Source organism: Pseudophryne corroboree, chromosome 4, assembly GCF_028390025.1.
Source record: "Pseudophryne corroboree isolate aPseCor3 chromosome 4, aPseCor3.hap2, whole genome shotgun sequence".
Taxonomy (NCBI): Eukaryota; Metazoa; Chordata; class Amphibia; order Anura; family Myobatrachidae; genus Pseudophryne; species Pseudophryne corroboree.
Genome location: NC_086447.1, coordinates 303197246 through 303213420, shown reverse-complemented (window position 1 = coordinate 303213420; position 16175 = coordinate 303197246).

Genomic DNA, 16175 nt, shown 5'->3' with positions numbered 1-16175 from the left:
ATGGCAGCAGAGGACACAAGCACTGTGACTGGACAGATTCAGCACAAGCCACGTATACTGAGGACACTGAGAGAATGGAGACACGTCCTCTCAGTACACTCTCCAATGCCGGAGTGAAAATGGCGGGAACGCGTGGCTCCTTATATGGAATCCAAATCCCGCGAGAATCCGACAGCAAGATGACGTTTTGCCTCGTTCGGGGTTTCCGAGTCAGGCGGGAAAACCCGAGCTGGGCTCGGAACCGGGTTCAGAGCGTGAAGTTCGGTACGGTTCGGTTCTCTGAGACCCCAACCCGTTCATCTCTAATAATGATATACAGCACATATGGATTAGTGTGATCCTATTCGGTATGCCGGCGCTGGCATTCCGAGTGGTGTGGGATTCTGACATCAGTATTTTGACTACCGGGATCCTGACCTCTGGAATCCTGACTGGATCCCATAGTTGAAGGCTAAGATACTCAAGACAGTCGGTGTGATTGCCTCAAGTTGTTGATTCTAGTGAGTGATCCCAAAAGTGAATAGAACTGTATGGTGTAAGTATGAGGCATAAAGCTGCTTTCATGGAACAGTATGCAATGAGCATAAAGGGGGGTACACAGGGGTAGATGTGTGCTGAGCGATCTATCACAGAATGCCCAGCACACATCTCTCCCCGCTCAGCACCCAGCGCAATGACGCTCACTTCACCCAGCGCTATCGCTATGGGGCATACACACGGAGCGATTTGTGCTTCTTTTCTAAGCAATCTAGTCAGATTGCTTAGAATTTAAGCAGACATTGCTACATGTGTACCCCCCTTTAGACTGTTATTATGGCATAGACCATTCATAATCAACACTGGCATAAAATGCCAAACTTGAGTATTTAAAGTTTTCCCTGGCATTGCTCCATGCAGATTATACTTTTACATGCCCATTGCATGGTGGGCAGGGATACTTTTTAATGGGAATGGAGTGCAGAGGCAGCATAACAATAAAAAAGCAGTCAAAATTATAGCATCAACTGTGGTTCTCACTGACAGAAATAAAAGCCAAATAAAAATGTCAAGATATAAACTAACACTAGGGCATATGCTTGTACTATCTTCCAGACTGGGCTTTCAAGATATTGTAGCTAGAAAGATATCAAAAAGTATGTACAGGTTGAGTCTCCCTTATCCAAAATGCTTGGGACCAGAGGTATTTTGGATATGGGATTTTTCCGTATTTCGGAATAATTGCATACCATAATGAGATATCATGGTGATGGGACCTAAATCTAAGCACAGAATGCATTTATGTTACATATACACCTTATACACACAGCCTGAAGGTCATTTTAGCCAATATTTTTTATAACTTTGTGCATTAAACAAAGTGTGTCTACATTCACACAATTCATTTATGTTTCATATACACCTTATACACACAGCCTGAAGGTCATTTAATACAATATATTTAATAACTTTGTGTATTAAACAAAGTTTGTGTACATTGAGCGATCAAAACATAAAGGTTTCACTATCTCACTCTCACTCAAAAGAGTCCGTATTTCGGAATATTCCGTATTTCGGAATATTTGGATATGGGATACTCAACCTGTATTTATCTGTGAGCACTGTATTTTTATTTCACATTAAATAAAAATGAGAATAATATTTGTAATGTCCTGACTGTGCCATCCTCAGATTGTGTTCATTTCATTTTTCTATTTGACAATTGTTTGGAATCCTTTTCACTGCATCACATCCTTTGTTATCTAAATCCTGCTCTGTGTGGGAGTATGTTTTGTGCTATACTGATGTTCCATTTACTAGGAGAGTTAGTATGTCATTTTGTCCCTGACAATTGCAGCTGTCCACAAAAATAATCTTCTAGTCATCCACAAACCCAATGTGACAGAAGCAATTGTTATTTTGTTGGATTTTGATATAAAACAAGGAATCTTTGCCACATGTTGTTAAGCCTGTGAGCCTGTATAATACTTTTAGAATGTACCTTGCACTAAAATATTTTTGCACTATTAACATTAAGCTATGCTAATAGATCTATTATGAGAGAGAACAAAAGATATACTCTAGTATAATATTCTGTCTATCATTTATCTATTTACTCTAAATCACATTTTCTTGTATTTTCTGAAATTGATTTATTTTTATGATATCTGTATTTTAAGGTGAATTTTCTTTTAAATGAATCCTTGGTATCTTTTTTTTTTTTCATGAAATAGAGCTGGAAAATTCAGTACACCACTCATACAAAAAGAAAGTGAAGTTAGTCCGTGACCTTATAATTTATTAAAATACATAACAAGTCCACAGCTCTAAGTAATTATATTACATAGCATGCTCTTTGTTTCAAGTTAAAATGCACAAATCATTTGCCCAAAGTTTTTTACAAAAAATTGACATGCTGCTTCCTTTAGGTTCATTAAAAATAAAAAGCAAAGTATGAAACTTGTCATGCAGTAATCATTAATAGCGATACTCAGGGTTATCAAGAGATTGACCATGCCCTGATACTATAAGGCGGGTTGCAATGGGTAGGGCAGTGGATACATCCCTTTGGAAGAGCACTGTAGAGTTTGCATGCTCGGTGGTGCATGCTGTCCTGGGCTCCCAAAAAGCAGAGCATGGGAAGACTGTATAATGCACCTTCTCTCTGCACCCCTTGGAGATGCTCATACTATTAAAGCCTCTCCAAAATTTGATTGAACTGTCCCAGATTAACAGCCTTGAACTTTTGATGTAATCAATCTTGAAAATATAAAAAAATATATTTTATGCTAATATATACAGTATGCTGCACACATATGCCTTCACTGGCCACTTTTAAATGCATCTTCCTACGGCCTGAACTCTACAATGCATGATTTTAACAAGATACCAGAACAGTTCCTTAGAGATCCTAGTCATATTAACATGCTAGCATCATGCCGTTGCTGCAGATTTGTCAGCTGCACATTAATGCTGAAAATCTCTGAATCTACCACACCCCAAATGTGCTTTATTGTTGTGTGGAAGCTAATGGAGCACACAGAACTCATTCTTATGTTTGTGGAATCAGTTTCAAGTATTTTGTGATATGGTACATTATCCTGTAGGAATTAGTCATTAGAAGATGTATAGATAACGGCCATAATGGCATGCACATGGTCAGCAATGATATGCCTGTCCCAGGCTTCTAAGCATGTTCATCCCTACCACAGGTGTGGTTCAATAGATCTGCAGTAAAAAGATAGACAGTCAATGGGGGGTATTTATTTAAATGTTTGAAAAGTCAGTTGGCTGTCTGTTTTTTCCTGTCTATTAGATAGGAAAAAACAGACACCCAATCAACTTTTCAAACAATTGAATTCCACCCAATATGTCGACCCTAAGTGGCCGACATGCAAAAGGGTCTATCTTTTTACTGCAGATCTATCAACTAGATACCCCTACCCCAAAGATGGTCTATTGTGTGTCAGGATAAAAATTCCCCACATCATTACACTACTAGCACCTGCCTGATCAGTTGACACAAACAGGATTAATCTATGGAGTTGTGTGTTGTTCACACCGAATTCTGTTCTATAATTTGCATGTCACAGCAGAAATCAAGATCCAGCACATAGGTCAACATCATTATAATCTTCAACTGTCCAGTTATGATAATCTCAGTGTTCAGTATTTAGCAGATAGACATGGAAGTCAGTGTAGTCTTTTGTGCTGTAGCCCATTCACTTCAATGTTCAAAGTGTTGTTTGTTCAGAGATGTTCTTCTGCATAACTGGTTGGCAGGGCCGGTGCAAGGTTTCTCGGCACCCTAGGCAAAACATTTGCCTTCTGCACTCCCCCCCCCCCCAAAAAAAAAAAAAGAGAGAAAAACCCGCCCAGACGCTAAAAATTTTATTATAAAAAAATAACTATGTGTGACATTTTTTTGCGGGGACCCCCAGAAAGGCTGCAATGTGTCTGGACACCATTGGATAGCTTACTCCTGAGTGCAGCCAAACTGAATCTTTATACATTCACTGCCATGCAATATACAGCGGAGCGCAACGGGGCATGTATTTATGCTATGTAACTGAGTGCCGGATATTAACTGAAAAAAAAAAAAAATTATATATATATATATATATATATATGCATGTGTATGTGTATATATATATATATATATATACGTGTGTGTATATATATATATATATATATATATATATCTATATCTATCTATCTATCTATCTATCTATCTATCTATATATATATATATATATATATACACACATATACATACACTTCTACAGTAGAGGAATGGAGTACTGAGCTTGCAATATAAGGGTACCTTTATGGCTGCAGGAGAAGGAGACCCGGTGAAGAAGAAATTCTACCCTATACATTCTAAATGTATAATCGGGACCAATCCAAGGCGACTATATATTGCAGGCTGCAGAAGAAGGAGACTGTGATCCACTCAGACAGGGAACAGTAGCAGGGGAGCCGCGCGCAGTCTGCTCTGCAGTGTAGTCCCAGTCCCTCACATAGCACAACACAATCATCCCCGCAGGACTCCCATATGCATTTCTTGTGGTGCGGGGCGGGCATATGTCAGCGTGGAGAGGAGCAGAAGAACTGTACCACCAGCTGGCAGCACCAGTGGCGAACTTGTGAGTGGTGGACCCAGGTGCAAGGATATGATTTGGGCCTCCCTCCTCCACCCCAGGGTGAGGTACAGGGTGACAAAGATGAGGCAGAGGATGACGGGGATGAGGCAGAGGGTGACAGGGAAATGGAGAGTTGGTGAAAGGTTCCGACAAAGGGTGATGAGGAGAGGGTGGGAGGGAGAAGCAGTGGGTGCCAGAGAAAGGCATTGGAGGATTAAAAAAGGCAGACAAAAAAAACAAGCAGCTTTAACATGAGATCTGAGGTAAGACAATACTATTGGAAGAATTTACTAAAAGGATAGAAGAGGAATTATGTTAAGGAAAATGAGAGTGAGGGCGAGACAGAGGGAGGGAGAGAGAGAGAGAGAAGGGGTGAAGAGGAAAGAAGATAGGTGCAGGGGCACAGAGAAAGATGGGAGACGGAGGGAGAGAGGGATGGAAATGGAGAGAGAGAGAGAGAGGGGGATGGAGAAGGAGAGAGGAAGGGGGAGACAGAGAGTGGGAAGACAGAGCAAGAGGGGGAGACTGAGAAAGAGAGAGAGGGGGAGATGGAGAAAGACAGAGGCAGAGAGAGAGGGAGGGAGGGAGGGAGGGAGGGAGGGGATGGAGAATGACAGGCAGAGAGAGGGGAGATGAAGAGAGAGAGAGAGAGAGAGAGAGAGAGAAAGAGGAGTGAAGAGGAAGGAAGAGAGGTGCAAGGGAACAGAGAGGGAGATGGAGGGAGAAAGAGGAGGGGGATGGAGAGAGAGGGATGAAGATGGAGAGAGGGGCGGAGATGGAGAGAGAGAGGGGGAGACATAGAGAAGGGCAGAGATGGAGAGAGACAGAGAAAGGGGAGACGGAGAGAGGGGGAGACTGAGAAAGATAGACAGAGGGGATAGGTGGAGAAAGAGAGGCAGACTAATAAAGAGGGGGAGATGGAGAGAGGGTAGATGCTAGAATAAAGTTGGAGAAAGGACGTCTGATGTCAGGGGGGCCACGACACCTGGGGGTGGAGCTAAGCCAGCGGGATAGTTCTTCTACTATCCATGCCACCAACTACTCCCTTTAGTAATCTGGTGGCGAGCGGAGCGAGCCACTGATCCCAAGTGTGGCGAGTAAAGCGAGCCTGCGACGGTACATTTTGGGTACTTTGGTTGGGCATGGCTTCTCCCCCTGGTGACATGGCTCCAACTTGGTTTTAGCCATAACCATGGAGAGAGACAGGGGGAGATGGATCAAGGAAGAGAGGGGGAGACTGAGAAAGAGAGGGGAATTATGGAGAGAGAGAGTCAGACTGAGAGAGAGGGAGAGGGAGGGAGGGAGACAGGGGGAGAGGGATTGATGGGTGAAGAGGAAGGAAGATGGGGGGAGAGGCTGAGCAGCACTTGCCACCTTCTCATACTATAGCATTGCTTTTTTCCCTACCTGAAGTCTGTGGCTTGTGCAATCCAGGGCTGCTGCTGGGCGTGGAGCTGGCCAGTGTCTCTGCTTCCCTCCAATTGATTTTTGGTGCCACGGACAGCAGGGGACGGGTGGAAATTAAATATGAAAGGGGAGTGAGGAGCTGAGAGAGCGTGTTCTCCTCCCCCTCCGGTCAGGCAGTCCCACACAACCATCTTAAATGAGTATGGGGGAGAAGCAGAGAGAGTCGCCTCTCCTGCACGAACGGAAGGGCACTCAACAGACAATTGGCCAGCACTACAACATCTGGGAGGAGGGGGAGGCGCTCGAGTAGAGTGGGGAGGAGATGGGCGATCGTCCCTCCTCACCCTTTACAACCTATATCATGGCACCAGTAAGTCTGTGGGGCGGGCGGACATGCTTGAGCGGGGAGGAGAGAGAAGAGCAACCCCTCCTCCCTCTGCGGCCGGGACCCCGATTATGTGCTGCATTTTATTATTAGGAACTGGGGCACTGGCGGTAGGCACCGCGCTGGAAGCGGCAGCATTACAATGACTCAGTTTGACTCTTTGTAATGCCTGCGGCTGTGTGCCCCTACACAGCGGCGGGCCACAGTGCAATGCACCGCTGCTAGTTCCGCCACTGGGCAGCACGCTGCTTACTCTCTATGTGTATAGAGTATTAGAGGCGCTGCCGATGGGTTACACTCATACTGTCAGCGCTGAAGGGATGCCGCGGCTGCCCAACTGTTCTCAGCCGCCAGTGCTGACAGTATGAGTGTAACCCATCGGCAGCGCCTCTAATACTCTATACACATAGAGTAAGCAGCGTGCTGCCGGCTGTGGTACAGTTCTTCTGCTCCTCTCCGCGTCTCCGGTAACAATCTCAACATATTCCTCTTAAGGAAGAGGAGGAGCTGAGCAAGGGTCAAGAAGCATTCACCAGTAGCGTGAGCTGCCGCCCTCCAGTGGCCGCTGCCCATAGGCAGCTGCCTAAAGCTGCCTAGTGGTGGCGCCGGCCCTGCTGGTTGGTCTGATACTAACTCATTATCTAGACCTATCACAATTCTATTATCAGGTGTCCTTGGTATCATGCCCTTTGTAATGTATGTATGTATGTATGTATGTATGTATGTATGTATGTATGTATGCACTCCAGGCACATTCTTCTTGATAAATTGTACTACAATGACTTGCGTGGTGGACTATGTCATTTGGTCATAAGTGGGAACCACCACTGTTAATCTCATAAAACAATCCATCAGGACCAGTGCATACTGACACCCAGTAACTGATCCCCTGATGAAGACATAATACACAATTATCTGTTCTTAAGGTTTGAAGTTCTACACTGGTGGTCATGCTTCCATGGACTTAGCTAAAGTACAATATGGGCAGATATTGCATACTTCCACCACAAATTCCCAGAGTCCTTGTCATAAGAATTGCTGCAGTAACTATTAATACATCTTGACTACTCTGATATGAGCACTTTGCACATTGCACTACACCTCTAATGCAGTGTACTCTGGCAACATAATTTGCCTTATCAGTTGAAAAAGGGACCCTTAGACCCCACACACTGTCTGTGATTATTGATGGAACACCCTTTGCGCATTTCTGAAATGTAGCGGACTAGCCTCAGAAGATTCCTGCTGACACCACTCTGGCAAAGGTAATGCCCACAGCACCTGTTATGGTAGGTTTAAACCACCAGAGAGAGTTAAGGCCTACTGCGGATGACCCATGGATCATGGAAATGCAGGTAAAGGGCACAGAAAAGCCCTTGTCTCACTAGGATGGGCGTATGGAAGTCCCCATTGAAAAATGCAAAAATGCAAGTTATCTGAAAGAGACAATGGGACTTCTTCTGAGGAAGATTTTGTCTGTATCAACAGCAGGGACACCAGAACAATTTCACACTGGGGGGGTGGGGGGCACAGCCATGCCTCCTCCCAGTAATACATCACCAGTTAAGAGACAGTCGGCTAGTTCAGAAGGGGCACTGCACCCTGCCTGCGGCAGCAAACTACTTTTGAAGTTGAAGCCACTTATGGGAATGCGGAAGTAAGCATTCCCCGCACCAGCGCCTATGCCTCCATCATGTTTGGGGGGGTCAAGCTGCCCCCTTGCCCCCCCCCCCCGTTCCAATGCCTATGATCAACAGCATATCAGGCCCATGCTTGACAATTTACACATAATTGTGTAAAGCAAGAACTAAAGGGTGGAACCCATTTTCCTAGTGAAGAATAATAATGGAACCATAATTACTGTATCTCCTATTAAGTGGCAGCATGGACCAGGATACATATCCCTTCCTATACTGTATATTGTAGATTACTTGTTAGACATAGAGTTAGCAAAGTATTGGCAAGTGGTTATTGTCAAAGATCAATGGCTGAGAAGGACCATGTCCATACCTCCTTCATCATGCCCATGTATTTGACTTCTGCAGGATTTTGCTTTACTTAACCAATGCTCCAGCCACCTTCCAGAGAGTAATGGAAAATTGTAAGATCCTCTACCTTAATGCCATTCTTATTTTTATTGCCCAACAGCCTCCACCAGAAACTCCATACCTCTAGGTACAGTAGTCTATAACCTCCTAGCTCTTGCTGGTTTTTAATAGTTCTAGCGTTCCCAATTATCCGGTGTCTTGTTCCAGTTTGTACCATTTCATAACTAAGGCCTGCTGTACATGTCACTGCATTTATATCTCCTCCCAGACATGTGATAATTTTTCTGGATAAGGTGCCTGCGCAGGATTTGTAGTATCTTCATCCCTATCACAATGAGACCATGTCTGAGTGCAGATGTTCCCATGAGAAGGATACTATATCAGGTAGTGCTCAGAACCATCCAAGCAACTCTAACTACATGTCTGGTTTGATGATTGGCCACAAAGTGAACTATATTTATTAATACCAAGAGCTAATTGGGAATAAATATTACACATTGCGCCTGATTCTGAGTCTAACACGGTTGTCTAAAAGTATTTTGTTACAGACATGTCTGTGACTTTTTGCCATTGCAGCTACAAAGCACTTCCATGGTGTTCAGTCATGCGTCTAAGTATACAATGACTGAGACTTCTAGTTTCATCACCTTTAGATGCTGAAATACTGTTTTGGTGTATCTTTAGACACATCCTTCGGTCGCACTATAGAAATACAAGATACAGGCTCTCTATCAATTATGGCAGAGTATGACAACTATGTGGTCTCAGATGCATGAGCTGTGTGACTTTTTTCAACTAAGATACACGTGTAGTTGAAAAGCATTGCTTTAGTATGAGAACACTGGCATTGCATTCAACTCAGAATCAGGCTATAGGACTATAATTGTCTATTAATCCTGATGGGCAACATGCCTGGTGTTTAGGGGACACTGAGGCCTAATACTCAGTGCAAACAACCTAGGGGCCAAATATCCTCTGTGCCAAGGCCTAGATTTTATTATGAGCATAGCAGGCCCAGAATAGCAGGGTTTATTAAAAAAAAACCCTGCGGTGGGGTGCTTTGCTATTAAAAGTATTGGCCATTTAAATTTAAGGCATAAGCACACCAGGAAACAGCTGCTGCTTAGTAAATATACCCCTTAGTTCTCAGCATGGCCTCCCTTGTGCACATTTATACCAAGTACTGTACACATCCTTTGACTACAAACACTACTTTATACGGGATCGGTATGAAATTCCTCCAATCAAAATCCCGACGTTCAAAATCCCGACACCAATTGACCGATGGTCAAAATCCCGACAAGGTCAAAATCCCGACATGGACAAAATACTGACATTTAAAATACAGACAAGGTCAAAATACCGACATGTAAAATGCTGACAGGTCAAAATACCGACAAGCGGTTTTTGTTGGTTTTTTGTGTGTATGTCGACATAAGTCAACATGGATGCCATATAAAGTGTACCGCTGCGCTCGCCATGCTTCGGGCATGGTGCCTCGCTGCACTCGGCACACTATTATATTCCCCCTCCAGGTCCACTGGGATGGTAAAGTATGAACAAGTCGGTTTCAATGAAAAAAATCATGAAAAACTAATGTTGGTATTTTGACCTGTCGGCATTTTACATGTTGGTATTTTGACCTTGTCGGTATTTTAAATGTCGGTATTTTGTCCATGTCGGGATTTTGACCTTGTCGGGATTTTGACCATCGGTCAATTGGTGTCGGGATTTTGATTGGAGGTAAACTGACTGCATCCCCTTTATACATTCTTCTTATACATCGATGAGACATTTATAGATATTGTTCTATAGATTACTAGGTATACAGTGCACAACCAATCACAGCTTGCCGTTTGTCAAAAAGAAAAGAGAAAACAACAGCAAATGTTTGATTGGTTTTAATATGCAATACATACTTTTTCACAGTTAAGTGTATACATAATTTTCATGAATTTCACTCTGATGACAGGTCATCATAAAAAATATCGATGCAACTCATATTATTGATCAATATTTGATTTTTGCACGTTATTGATGGGCAATTAATATAGCTACAGTCTGTTCAGATGAATTGTATCAGAGCACAAATGAGAAGCTGCAGTCAGAACACCAATGTCAAAATCAACAGCGTATTTCATAAAAATTTGGTAACATTTACTGAAGCTCTGATTCACATATTTGCACCTCTAACACTCGGCAACCAACAGCAAAAATTCATATTCAACCTGTCTATAAAAGGGGAAGAAACGTAAGAGGCTTCCTAGTTCTTTCTTGTAAAAATATGACAATCACAGTAGTCTATTTTGCATCAGTCTGCTCTCTGTGCTTATACTCCTATAATGCTGATTGCTTCTCCAATTTAAACTTCACATTCACCAGCAGCTAAAGTTTCAAACCCAAATCAAAACCAGCCTGTCTGCCCATCAAAGGGGAAGATAAATACCAAGCTTTCTTGTTCCTGCTCATCAGTACCTTATTGACAACAACCTATTTCCATGATACAGCATGGTGTTAATAGTTTCCATATCACTGGCTTTGTATTCATCGTACTTGGTGTGTTCTGAGAGTCCAACACCTGCCTCCTGTCCTGAGGGTTCATAACCTGCATCCTATCCTCAATGTCCAGTGGTCAACTCTGTTCTGGGGTCTCATTAGCTTCCTCTTGTCCAGAGGGTTCAGGGGCTTCTTCCTGACCTGAGAGTTCCATTGCAGTTTCTTGTCCCGAGAGTCCAGTGTTCACCTCCTATCCTGACATTTCAGTGTCTACCTCCTCTCGTGAGAGTTTAGTTGCTGCTTCCTTTCCTGCAGATTCAGTGGCCACCTCCTGTGCTCATGCTTCAGTGGCTGCCTTTTGTACTGAGATACTTAAAGTACTGTGAGTGTGTGCGTTCAGCCAACCTAGGAAGGCCATGCTACAGTACCTTGTCTAACACTCAGTGGGTCCAATCAAGGCCAATGTCATAATATTTGTGCAGTGTTGTCTACTGCACCCCCCAAAAATATATATTTTTATTGTTTCTTTTTATAGAAGGTTTATGTCAGGGCATCTAAAATTAAAGAAACAATATTTTACAGTTGTAAAGAAAAAACTCTATTAAAGGGAAAGTTTGCTGCAGAAAAACATAAAATATCAAACATGCCATTCACCACACAAAGTGAGAAGGAAAGGCTAAGGCCTTTATTTATGAGTGGTGGTTCTGCAGCTGTCAGTGAGGCATCTTCTTCTGCCTCTCTTCATCATGTACGCCCTTCTTACTCAGAGTCTAGAAGAGGTGTAAAAAAAAATTAAAACCATTAAGGCAGAGGAAACAACTGTGTGTTCAGATTCAGATTTGTCAAAAAATTAGAGATGAGCGGGTTCAGTTCCTCGGAATCCGAACCCCCCCGAACTTCACCCATTTTACACGGTTCCGAGGCAGATTCGAATCTTCCCGCCTTGCTCGGTTAACCAAAGCACGCCCGAACATCATCATCCCGCTGTCGTATTCTCGCGAGATTCGTATTCTATATAAGGAGCCGTGCGTCGCCGCCATTTTCACTCGTGCATTGGAGATGATAGGGAGAGGACGTGCAGCGTTTCTCTCAGTTGTGTTCAGTGTGCTGCAAATATCTGTGCTCAGTGTGCTGCAAATATCTGTGCTCAGTGAACTGAAAATATCTACGTTCTCTGCCTGAAAAACGCTCCATATCTGTGCTCAGTGTGCTGCAAATATCTGTGCTCAGTGTGCTTTATTGAGGGGACTGGGGACCACCAGTATTATATAGTAGGAGGACAGTGTATGGTTTTGCTGACCAGTGACCACCAGTATTATACGTTCTCTGCCTGAAAAACGCTCCATATCTGTGCTGCATTGTAGTATATAGTAGGAGGACAGTGCAGAATTTTGCTGACCAGTGACCACCAGTATTATATCAGTACGGTACAGTAGTCCACTGCTCTACCTACCTCTGTGTCATCAATTATACTATCCATCCATACCTGTGGTGCATTTTAGTTGTTGTGCGCAGTATATATAGTAGAAGGACAGTGCATAATTTTGCTGACCACCAGTACATAATATATAGCAGTACGGTACAGTAGGCCACTGCTCTACCTACCTCTGTGTCGTCAAGTATACTATCCATCCATACCTGTGGTGCATTATAGTTGTGCGCAGTATATATAGTAGGAGTACAGTGCATAATTTTGCTGTCCACCAGTATATAATATATAGCAGTACGGTACAGTAGGCCACTGCTCTACCTACCTCTGTGTCGTCAAGTATACTATCCATCCATACCTGTGGTGCATTTTAGTTGTCGCAGTATATATAGTAGGAGTACAGTGCATAATTTTGCTGACCACCAGTATATAATATATAGCAGTACGGTACAGTAGTCCTCTGCTCTACCTACCTCTGTGTCGTCAAGTATACTATCCATCCATACCTGTGGTGCATTTTAGTTGTGCGCAGTATATATATTAGGAGTACAGTGCATAATTTTGCTGATCACCAGTATATAATATATAGCAGTATGGTACTGTAGGCCATTGCTATTGATATATTACTGGCATATAATTCCACACATTAAAAAATGGAGAACAAATATGTGGAGGGTAAAATAGGGAAAGATCAAGATCCACTTCCACCTCGTGCTGAAGCTGCTGCCACTAGTCATGGCTGAGACGATGAAATGCCATCAACGTCGTCTGCCAAGGCCGATGCCCAATGTCATAGCAGAGAGTATGTACAATCCAAAAAACAAAAGTTCAGTAAAATGACCCAAAAATCTAAATTAAAAGCATCTGAGGAGAAGCGTAAACTTGCCAATATGCCATTTACGACACGGAGTGGCAAGGAACGGCTGAGGCCCTGTCCTATGTTCATGGCTAGTGGTTCAGCTTCACATGAGGATGGAAGCACTCATCCTCTCGCTAGAAAAATGAAAAGACTTAAGCTGGCAAAAGCACAGCAAAGAACTATGCGTTCTTCTAAATCACAAATCCCCAAGGAGAGTCCAATTGTGTCGGTTGCGATGCCTGACCTTCCCAACACTGGACGGGAAGAGGTGGCACCTTCCACCATTTGCACGCCCCCTGAAAGTGCTGGAAGGAGCACCCGCAGTCCAGTTCCTGATAGTCAAATTGAAGATGTCACTGTTGAAGTACACCAGGATGAGGATATGGGTGTTGCTGGCGCTGAGGAGGAAATTGACAAGGAGGATTCTGATGGTGAGGTGGTTTGTTTAAGTCAGGCACCCGGGGAGACACCTGTTGTCCGTGGGACAAATATGGCCATTGACATGCCTGGTCAAATTACAAAAAAAATCACCTATTCGGTGTGGAATTATTTTAACAGAAATGCGGACAACAGGTGTCAAGCCGTGTGTTGCCTTTGTCAAGCTGTAATAAGTAGGGGTAAGGACGTTAACCACCTAGGAACATCCTCCCTTATACGTCACCTGGAGCGCATTCATCAGAAGTCATTGACAAGTTCAAAAACTTTGGGTGACAGCGGAAGCAGTCCACTGACAACTAAATCCCTTCCTCTTGTAACCAAGCTCCTGCAAACCACACCACCAACTCCCTCAGTGTCAATTTCCTCCTTAGACAGGAAAGCCAATAGTCCTGCAGGCCATGTCACTGTCAAGTGTGACGAGTCCTCTCCTGCCTGGGATTCCTCCGATGCATCCTTGAGTGTAACGCCTATTGCTGCTGGCGCTGCTGTTGTTGCTGCTGGGAGTCGATCGTCATCCCAGAGGGGAAGTCAGAAGACCACTTGTACTACTTCCAGTAAGTAATTGACTGTCCAACAGTCCTTTGCGAGGAAGATGAAATATCACAGCAGTCATCCTGCAGCAAAGCGGATAACTCAGGTCTTGGCAGCTTCGGTGGTGTTAAACATGTGTCCGGTATCCAGCGTTAATTCACAGGGAACTAGAGAATTGATTGAGGTAGTGTGTCCCCGGTACCAAATACCATCTAGGTTCCATTTCTCTAGGCAGGCGATACCGAATGTACACAGATGTCAGAAAAAAGAGTCACCAGTGTCCTAAAAAATGCAGTTGTACCCAATGTCCACTTAACCACGGACATGTGGACAAGTGGAGCAAGGCAGACTCAGGACTATATGACTGTGACAGCCCACTGGGTAGGCAGCAAGAACAGCAGCAGCGGCACCAGTAGCAGCATCTCGCAAACACCAACTCGTTCCTAGGCAGGCTATGCTTTGTATCACCGCTTTCCATAAGAGGCACACAGCTGACAACCTCTTACCGAAACTGAGGAACATCATCGCAGAATGGCTTACCCCAATTGGACTCTCCTGGGTATTTGTGACATTGGACAACGCCACCAATATTGTGCGTGTATTACATGTGGGCAAATTCCAGCACGTCCCATGTTTTGCACATACATTGAATTTGGTGGTGCAGAATTATTTAAAAAACGACAAGGGTGTGCAGGAGATGCTGTCGGTGGCCCGAAGAATTGCGGCCACTTTCGGCATTCAGCCACCGCGTGCCAAAGACTGGAGCACCAGCAAACACTCCTGAACCTGCCCCGCCATCATCTGAAGCAAGAGGTGGTAACGAGGTGGAATTCAACCCTCTATATGTTTCAGAGGATGGAGGAGCAGCAAAAGGCCATTCAAGCCTATACAGCTACCTACGATATAGGCAAAGGAGGGGGAATGCACCTGACTCAAGCGCAGTGGAGAATGATTTCAACGTTGTGCAAGGTTCTGCAACCCTTTGAACTTGCCACACATGAAGTCAGTTCAGACACTGCCAGCCTGAGTCAGGTCAATCCCCTCATCAGGCTTTTGCAGAAGCAGCTGGAGAGATTGAAGGAGGAGCTAAAATGGAGCGATTCCGCTAGGCATGTGGGACTTGTGGATGGAGCCCTTAATTCGCTTAACCAGGATTCACGGGTGGTCAATCTGTTGAAATCAGAGCACTACATTTTGGCCACCGTGCTCGATCCTAGATTTAAAACCTGCGTTGTATCTCACTTTCCGGCAGACACAAGTCTGCAGAGGTTCAAAGACCTGCTGGTGAGCAAATTGTCAAGTCAAGCGGAACGTGACCCGTCAACAGCTCCTCCTCAGAGGCGTAACCAGCACAGGGCAAGCAGGGCATGTGCCCTGGGCGCCGTGGCAGCCCCAGCAGAGGGGGGCGCCACCAGCACCTGCACGGCCTGCTCGACCCATGCGCCCACAGCCGCGTCAGGGTGCAGGCATCAGCCAGTGATTGTAGCCCCGCCCCCTCGCGGCTTTATGCCGCAATTCGCGGGTCGGTGAGTGGTGGAGCCAACATGACGTTTCTCATTGAAGGGTGTCATATTGGCTTCGCCCCTTCTCCCACTGACCTGCAAATCGCGGCAAACGGCCATGAGGGGGCGGAGCCTAGCGATGAGCAGTCCCCTGGTCCTGCCCGAGCCACCAGTCAGCAGAGCACTGCCAGTGATCTCCTGCAGCATACCTCAGCCTCGTTCAGTTGTCCAGGTGTCAGTGTCAGTGTGTGTTTGTCTACATGTTTGTGTGTATGTCTTCTACGTGTGTGTATATCCGTGCGGCAGACAAGGGGGGTGCACTGGTTATATAGGACACTGAGGCATACCTTGATGAAATGTATAGACAACTTAATACGCCAGAGGTTTACAGAAAGCTGCAGCATGACCCTACCAATGTCTTCAAAGAAGAGTTAACTCAAATCTTAAGGGCTGCTGCCTTG